Here is an 8,545-nt window from a genome sequence, read left to right as displayed (position 1 = left end):
AACAGGAAACTGAGGTTACAACTCACATGGACTTAACAAAAGTTGGATCACAGATTGTAAAAATCTTACCTGGTATGAGTTTCAGTGTCTGTTGTCACATTCTGATGGTAGGGTCAAAGTTTGGTGCAAACAACATGAAAGCGTGGATGCATCCTGCCTCGGATCAAAGGTTCAGGCAGCTGCTGGCAGTTTAAAAGGGTGTTGGACAAATTCTGTGCACACTTTCAGCCCCTTAGTACTAACTGAGCATCCTTTACACAACACAGCCTACCTGAGTGTTATTACCGACCAATTCCATCCTACACTGCATCAACCTTCTGATGGATGCTTCAGGACGCTGCTATCATGAAGAGGCATCTGACAAATCTGCAGCAACTGTGTGACGTTATCAAGCCAACATGGGCCAAAATCTCTCAGGATTGTTTCCAGCACCTTGTTGAATCTGTGCCATGAAGAATGAAAGCAGTTCTGAAGGTAAAACCCAAGATGTACTTAATAAAGGTTACTTTTATAATGATATGGCAACAGATTTCATTATTGATCATACAGTTTTTATGTTTATGCTCTAGTAAACGTTCAGTTCTGTAGTGGAGTAGAAATATAAAGTGATATAAGGTAAGTACTTTATTTAGTGCAGTGCTTAATATAGCAAACCTTTTTAAAAAAAGCCTACATTGTTTGTTTATGTTTGATTAATGACCTTATGACTAGTTAATTTCCTGCTGTTTAATCAATCCTTGTAGCTCGCATTGTAATCGATATTTGGAATCTGTGGAGAAGAATAAATTCTTGGACTTCTGTTTGACACAGTAATAAAGTTATTATTTATTGTTTATAATGGACAGTCTAATGACTTAAAATGTGGTTACAACCGTTTCTGCACATTTGCGTCTCTGTGAACATCAGTAAGTGTAGACACGTGCTGCAAATGTATATTTAGAGCAGATAAATCCAGGCTGTTTCGGGAAGCCAGGCTGTTTTAGTCTTTGATATTAAACAGAAAAAAAGGAGAAGTGTACTCTACCTGTTGGCTCTAGAGCCATATGCCTCTGACACGGTAGTATGCAGAACCTCACTTCTCGTCTTTCGTTCTTTTTTTTTTCCCCGAGTACAGATCAGTGTGGTGACAAGCCTAACATCCACTGCACTGGCTCACTAGATTCCTCTCTATCTCAAGTCAAGTGGTGGGTCAAAAAGGATAAAACCGTTTTCTTTCTCTTCTCTGATGCATGCTAATGCACAGTCTGTCAGTACTGAGGTGGTAAGGCCCTCAGGGAGGGTTTTCACTGAACTTCTTGCACGGAATTTCTTGTCTGTAGAAAGATCAGGGAGGGTAATCTCTGTCTCTGCTATCCAGGATTGTTCTGCTGTGTAATTCAGTCTTTATCCTAAATCCAGGGAGAGAAAGACAGTGGAGAGAGAGACAAAGACAGAGGGGGAAAGATTTATTTGAAAATGTCTAATGCAAAGGGTTTAGGGCATTGAGAGGAAGACACTTTTTAGGATGATACTAGATGGAAATACATTTCCACAAAAACTCATTATACAGGGAAAACTTGTCCAATAAAGTAGCGGATAGCCAAGATTTTTAATCACTGAACTGCAGCTGTCAATTGAGCATTTCAGAGACAATGTTTATGTTATGGGAATGACCTTGGTGAGTCAGTCTATCACAATATGGAAGCTCCAGTGTTGGTTTGAAATGAAGCATAAACACACAGTGAGTGGGTGCAACACTCTGCATCTGTTCCTATTGGTTTAATGAGTACAACCTACGTGCCAGTGAGCCACAACATTAAAACTACCAACAGAAATGATTGATAATCTTCGTACAAATCAATCTTCTGAGAAATAGCTAGATAACTTCAGCTTTAACTCAGGATTTTCAGGGTTACAAATGTGTTTCACTACCTCTCTCCATGGTAACGTGTTTTGCTGAGATAAGAGTTCAGCACATACTAAACCAACACCTACTGACTAATCAATTCACCATTCGTTAAAGATCCTATGGACCCTGGTGCACAGAAAGTAGGAGGCCCTGCAGTTTATTTGAGATAGTTTGCAGGTTTTTATCTGTCTTTGATCATCAATAAGAAACTTGGAGCAACTTTAGTTTTTGCTTTTCTCTTGCTGGTTGAAGCAATTTTGAGCCTTTTAAAAAGAAAAAAAAAATCTATATCTTAATCTAATAATATGATTCTGAAATAGCACCGCAAGTCTTGCACTTGTTGCCCTTTTATAAAACGACCCCATTGTCGATGAGAGTCCCTAAACATGGGGCTGGTGCGTGGTAGAAAAACGTATCCCAACATAGAGCAAAAAAATGTGAGCAGGAATGGCTCGAAGACCACAACAAAGAGCCCAAAGCATCGACACAACCTCCAAAGGTTCAGGGTTATGGGGCACACTGGAACGAGTCCAGTCCCTGGAGGCCTTCACTCTGCAACCCAAAGGACCTGATGCATGCCCCAAAATCCTGTCTACCGTGCCCCGCGTGCTCAAAGACAGTTTTGTTACAAGAGACCTGCACAATATTAAACAAGTGGTTTTAATGGCGTGGCTAATGGGTATATATAAAAATATATTAATATATATGCATACAAAAACTTATTTATGTCTTATTATACAGTACTAGGTTAAACCCATTTAATTGCCCACTCCCATGTGGGAGTGAAAATTGAAAACCAAGGTTTAATTTCATAGGTCTCTATTTTCAAGGGACTTTTTCACTGTCTCTAAAGCCCTCACACAATTACTTGTCATGTAAAAAGCAATTACAATCCGTGCCTGGATGAAATGTGTCATCAGAGAATCCATTAACAATGTCCTCAGACCTTAATATTTACAGTCACCACCCTACTTTCAGAGGCAACACTGAGTTTTATGAGTTGTGAAGGACAGTTAAAAGGCACATAGTCGTTGTTAGATCTGTTGTTTTAGGCAGTCTGTTTGAGGCAATTAGGATTTCAGAAAGGTATTAATTGCAAAGTTATTATATTACATAAAATTATACAAGTGTTCCTGTTGCGTTCCTTTATTTGACATCAACAAAAGCCACTTTCTTTGTACATTGTATTTATTTAATTAAACCAGTGTGAGGATTGTGTAGGTGAACTACAAAAAGTATGTATGCAGAAAACAGTAGATTATCTCCTCTAAGGAGATGAAAAGCGGTATAAATAAAGCTCAAAATTAAAGCCTATTATACCTTAGGAGCTCACTAGTATGTAGTACTCACTATTTTTCTTTCTTTTTACATTTCCGGTGTAGAAATGTTAAATCAGTCCGCTGTAATGCTTGTGTTTCTGTCTAAAACTAGAACCCGCTAACAAGGGTGGCCCATTCTTTCAAAAACTGAAGCAACTACACTTAACACCTGTTCTCACATCACAGTTAGATCATATCGTCTCACAGCACGAAGACCACAGGTAGATTTTAATAGCAGTAATGATGGCTTGGTTGTTCCACTATAGTGAACTGGAATAGATTACTGGTGCAGCAGCTCCTCAAAATGGAATACAGCTATCAAACAAGGCCCTAATGACCAGTTACCATCTTATCTTAAAAACATCATAGTAGCATACTATCCCAATATCAAACCCTACTTTCAGAGGACAGGCTTACTTGTTGTTTCCAGAGCCTTCAGCAATAAGGCTGACTTTCGGTGGAAGAAGAACACCTGTTTTCCTCCCATGATGCATTAAGCATCTTTTCTATACTCTCCTCTCTTTCACGTCACATTGGCTGTCATTAAATTTGCAAAGTGTTTGCTCGAAGGGGAGTTGCTATTTATTGTAAGACCTTGAGTTAGTCGGTGTTAATGTAGAAAGGTTAGGTCCACAATTTGACTAAGGAGTGTCAATTGTGACATGAATTACAATAATTCTGTGTGATATGCAACCATATAATACTGGATTCACATTTAAGTTTATTACAAGATCAAATATTTATCTAAATTTTCACCTAGAAAAAAAAAATGTTAACACAAATTGGGAAAACTGGAAAATTGGCTTCAGACCCTGTGCTTCTTACACATGAAGTATGCAGCTGGGCACTTTTTCTATGTGTTGGTTGCTAACGTTGAGGTTTGGAAGCACAGCCCGTTTTAAAAAATGGTCATCCATGTAGCCACTGTGACATAAGTCACTCGTTAGCGCTGTCCCTTTGTGAAGACTAACTCAGAATTGTAGCTGTTTTTCCCACCTTGCTGTTTGGGAATCAGATGTAATGAAGATGGTAGTGACCTCCAGTTATTCTTTTTATTTTGGCACTAATTTGTTTCTTGTGACTTGTATTTAGTTTTACTTCCTTTTGTCATGACCTTGGTTTGCTTATGTTTGCCTGCTGTTTCCTATCTCCCTGATTGTCTTGTGTCTATTTATGTCCTAATTCTCTCTTTCTCATTTCATGCTTTGAATGATTTTTTTTTAATTGATGAGCTTTGTAGGTTTTGCACCTTGTGAACTTTGACTGCCTACCTTAAAAATGTCAGCTTTATGTTTACCTAATTTGGCTGTGAGTCCTGTTTTTTGCTGAACCTTCAGACATGAAGCATAGAGCAAGTGACTTCATTTATTTCAGCGCCATTTCAACATCATACTGTATTTCGTTTGCACCACAATGAAACAGAATTAATTCTTTTACAGTCACAAGGGTTTTTTTTTCTAAGAACAATTCAAAATTATCAAGTGGATCATGCAGGAAAAACTCAGCTCTGCCTTTGAAATCCATGTATTTTGTATTTCATCTGGAGTTTGGCCCTTTCACACTGCTTTATCCATAATTGAAGCACATAAATAATTGTACAGACAGAAAGCGTGATTGTAATGAATAATTCTGGTTCAGATGTGAAGCTGTTTCGTGTTGTCCCCATTGATACTGTCATGTGAAAATGAATAAATGGATGTTTGGGGGAGCTACTCCGATGTGTTGAATGCAGCAAGGCAGCAGGGTTTTTTAGTTTCTGCCTTTTTTCTCTGTCAGAAACTCTCTGTCAGTTCTGCTGCCTCCACTAACAAAATGTGACACTGACGCAGGTTTGACAACTGATAGATTACAAGTAGCAGTTAGTACATTGATCTCACCTGTGGTCGACGGCGCTTGACGCTACCTGTTTCTTGCCTGTTTCTCCTTTTCTTTCACTTAATCTTTCACCCTCAGAAACAGGAGTGCAGTAAAATTTACACCGTATGGCTCATTATTGGAACAAAGCAAACTTTTGTGTTTTTTATGGACCAAAAACTACATTACTGTTACCAAGCAGCAAAGGGGACATATTTGCACAGCTGCAAATGATATATGACCATCTAACATTTGTACATGTGTATTGTCATCTCATTATGCCTTTCTCCTCCTCCTCCATCACAGCTCCCTCATTTCCACCTCATCCACTTCCTCCTCACCTCAAGCCTCATCTCCAGAAGTGGTCAGAACTCTAATACACAAAAATGTGCATAAACATCATATTTATTCCTGATATTGACGGAATTACTTATTATCAGCAGATTAGACAGGCAACTCTTCCTGTCCCCTTACAGTTGACAGCAAACAGCTAAACAACAACAGCTGGTTATAAGCTAACATAATGGCAGCTAATGTTAGGCTTGAGTGTCCTACAAACCATACTTGCCCTCTGATAAACAGTTTGATTAGATTCCCAAATTTCCTGAGAGGTTGTTGACTAAGTGTCTGAGTCCAACAATGTTAGATAAACTTCAGAGACGGTTTCATTAATGTTAGCTAACAGTGGCTAACAACAGCGGCTAACAACAGCGGCTAACAACAGCAGCTAACAACAGCAGCTAACAACAGCGGCTAACGACAGCTAACACCATTACAAAAAAGTTCAGAATATCACCAACAACTGCTATCAGGATGAAGTGAGCTTCACTGACTCATCGACTCTTTACACAAAGTTTTATAGCATCCTCCAGAATAAATAGACATGACACACATTGACAGCTGAGGTACACAGCAGACTGACAGCCTACGCTGACTACAGATGAACAGCAGCCAGAGCTTTTACTGCATTGGCCACCATAGCTAGGAGTATGCACTTAAACTGGAAGGGGTAAGAAAACAAAATTCAATTGACTGCAACTGATCAATCTACTGAGATCTAGCAGGAATATATAAAACACTGTACCTTTAAAGTTTTCCCAGTTCCTTATTTATATGAGTTAAATGGAAATTTATTATTTGCATTTAATTATTATTATGTTTTAATAGATTCTGAGTAGCTTCATACTGTCTTGTATCTTGTATCAGCAGCATTGTGGTGCAGAGTTTTGCACTTGTTCTCTATCTTTTCTCCAGGTGTTTCACTTTCCTCTTACAGTTCAATTGCTTGAACGTTAAATGGTGATTTCAGGTACCCAGCATACTCGGTTTTCCACCATTTCTAAAAGGTCGATTGTTGTACAAAACCATAAGTTCAATACTGGTCTTCAGTATTGAACCTCTGGTGACAATACAGAAAGGATACAAAGAAGCACCTGCTCTCAAGAGTTCAGCAGCACTAACTTAGAGTGTACTGCCCCATGCTGTCAAAGCCTAAAAGGCACAATAATAAAGTACTTTATTTTCTGAGTGATGATGCTGGTAGAATGAGCATTTGCTTAAATCTCTACCAAATGTGTTTCTGCTATCAATACTTTTTAATATTTGTACTTTTTTCTCCAGTTTTGAATGTTCAACTCACAGTGCCAGAGTAAGTCTCAAAACATATCACAAGTAATTTGTTTTTGTCACATTCCTAGTGTTCAAAGCAATTTGCAAAAGAATGTCACCCCGTCTTAAACAGGTGAGAATAAAGTACATGAGCCAAATGGGTGAGAAAAGTGAGTTAGTGTTAATATGGTACAAATGAAGTGAAAGAAAAGGCAGACCAGACTGTTTTTAAATTGAGCTTGATTTGAATTCATTAGTTTTCATGCAGTAATAATTTTGAAAGGGAATTCATTTTATAAGCATGGGTCTGTAATTTAGCCAGGAACTATAATTGCTCCACCTCTGAACATACTTTCCCCAAAGCATTTACATCCAAAACAAGATCTCCATACTTTAGTGGAAATAAGTTTCTTGTGTTGCAGTCCTGCTTTTAATAACCTGATATGTAAATGTTTTCATACAAATCCTAACACAATCTGCCCTCTGAAAGGTAACCCTAACACGATTATAGCCACGTTAGTTCAACAACAGAAGAAACTGTCGTGCTTGGTTTGAAGGTTTTCCAGTCGGTAGAGATTTAACTGTAACATGCTGTTTTTTGTCATATGTCAGGATAATTATTTCAAATGTTAGCACTGCATTATCATACTGTGTTTAAGACCCCGAGACAAGCTCGAGTTAGTGTGTGTAGATGTTAATTGCTTGGTAATAATGAAATGCCAGTCATGCAAAGCATTCTCATTAGGTTCCCTTTTGGGCTGCTTTACATGACCAGGAGAAGCATGCAACTCTAGAGAAGACAATTTGACATGTCACAGTGAGGAAATTACAGTGCAGATAAAATGCATCACAGCTGATTTCTATTCAGCTGATGCAAGTTTTTTTTTTTAAAGGGATTTTTCCAGTTCAAGCACTGTCATGTTTGAAAGGCAAATAATCTTAATAACGGGTGCTTTTCAAACTTTAACAAGTCAAAATGTCAGCTGTGAAAACTGCCCATAGTTTTAATGAGTTCATTCTTCCTTTGTGTTCTACTGCAGGTTTATCTTATTAACCGTTGAAGATGCTCATTAGATTTTCTAAATAATGCTCAATGCTTAGTATTGAAGCAGTTCTGTATTAGACATAGATACTAGTTGACAAGCAAATGCATAGCTATTGTAACACAGTTTAACTGACACTAGGTAATCTATTTTTCACTCATATTTTCCAATTAACAGTGCTGCCTATACCATTCAAGAGTAACTGACAATAGGTAATCCTATTGTAAAAAAAAGTCTTGTGCATATACAATATATACAGTATATGGACAAAAGTATTGGGGCACATCTCCTAATCTTTGATTTTTTTATTTTTAGTCCCATTGGCAGTGATGTACAAAATCATGCGTCAAGCCCTTTACAAACATGTTAATTTAAAAACACTGCTCATTTGAGCGTGATAGGATACCACCATCGCAACAAGTTCCTCCCCTTCTTGGTATTCCTACTGCAGGTGGTATTATTATAAAATGGAAGCGTTTAACCTCCCGTGTTCATTAACATCAGCACAAAAGCCGTGCACCAGGAGCTACGTTGCATGAGCAGCTCCTGTATCTGTAATAAGTAACTGGCTCAGTACTTATAGTGTATTCATAGCCATATGTCCATGTCCATATAGTGTATTTGTTACAGTTGTCTGGTCAGAAGCCATGAAACTATCACTTCCACCAAAGATATCTGGAAGGTAATCTTCCGTAATTCAAAGGTATTTGCATGAATAAAATGTTTTTGCATTTTTTAAATGGTAATTTATGCTCTGAGAATTGCACCTGTTAATACAGTAGTAATATAAATGTGGAAGCTCTCTATAAATCAGCCTGGGGAAACAAAAAGTA

At 38.0% G+C, this 8,545-nt stretch overlaps 1 long non-coding RNA gene across 1 annotated transcript; it reads right to left on the bottom strand.

Moving 5' to 3' along the window:
- Positions 1 to 291: 291 nt before the first annotated feature.
- On the bottom strand, positions 292 to 5,215 carry LOC309710451. Its single transcript, XR_014277720.1, has 3 exons — positions 5,085 to 5,215; positions 1,025 to 1,388; positions 292 to 442 (listed from the first exon to the last, which is right to left on the bottom strand). It is a non-coding gene; the product is annotated as an uncharacterized lncRNA (long non-coding RNA).
- Between the last annotated feature and the right edge of the window lie 3,330 nt (positions 5,216 to 8,545).

The sequence above is a fragment of the Aulonocara stuartgranti genome, assembly GCF_965226115.1.
Source record: "Aulonocara stuartgranti genome assembly, chromosome: 1".
Classification (NCBI taxonomy): domain Eukaryota; kingdom Metazoa; phylum Chordata; class Actinopteri; order Cichliformes; family Cichlidae; genus Aulonocara; species Aulonocara stuartgranti.
The sequence above is the reverse complement of the archived record's forward strand: the minus strand, read 5'-3'. Positions and strand labels throughout refer to the sequence as shown.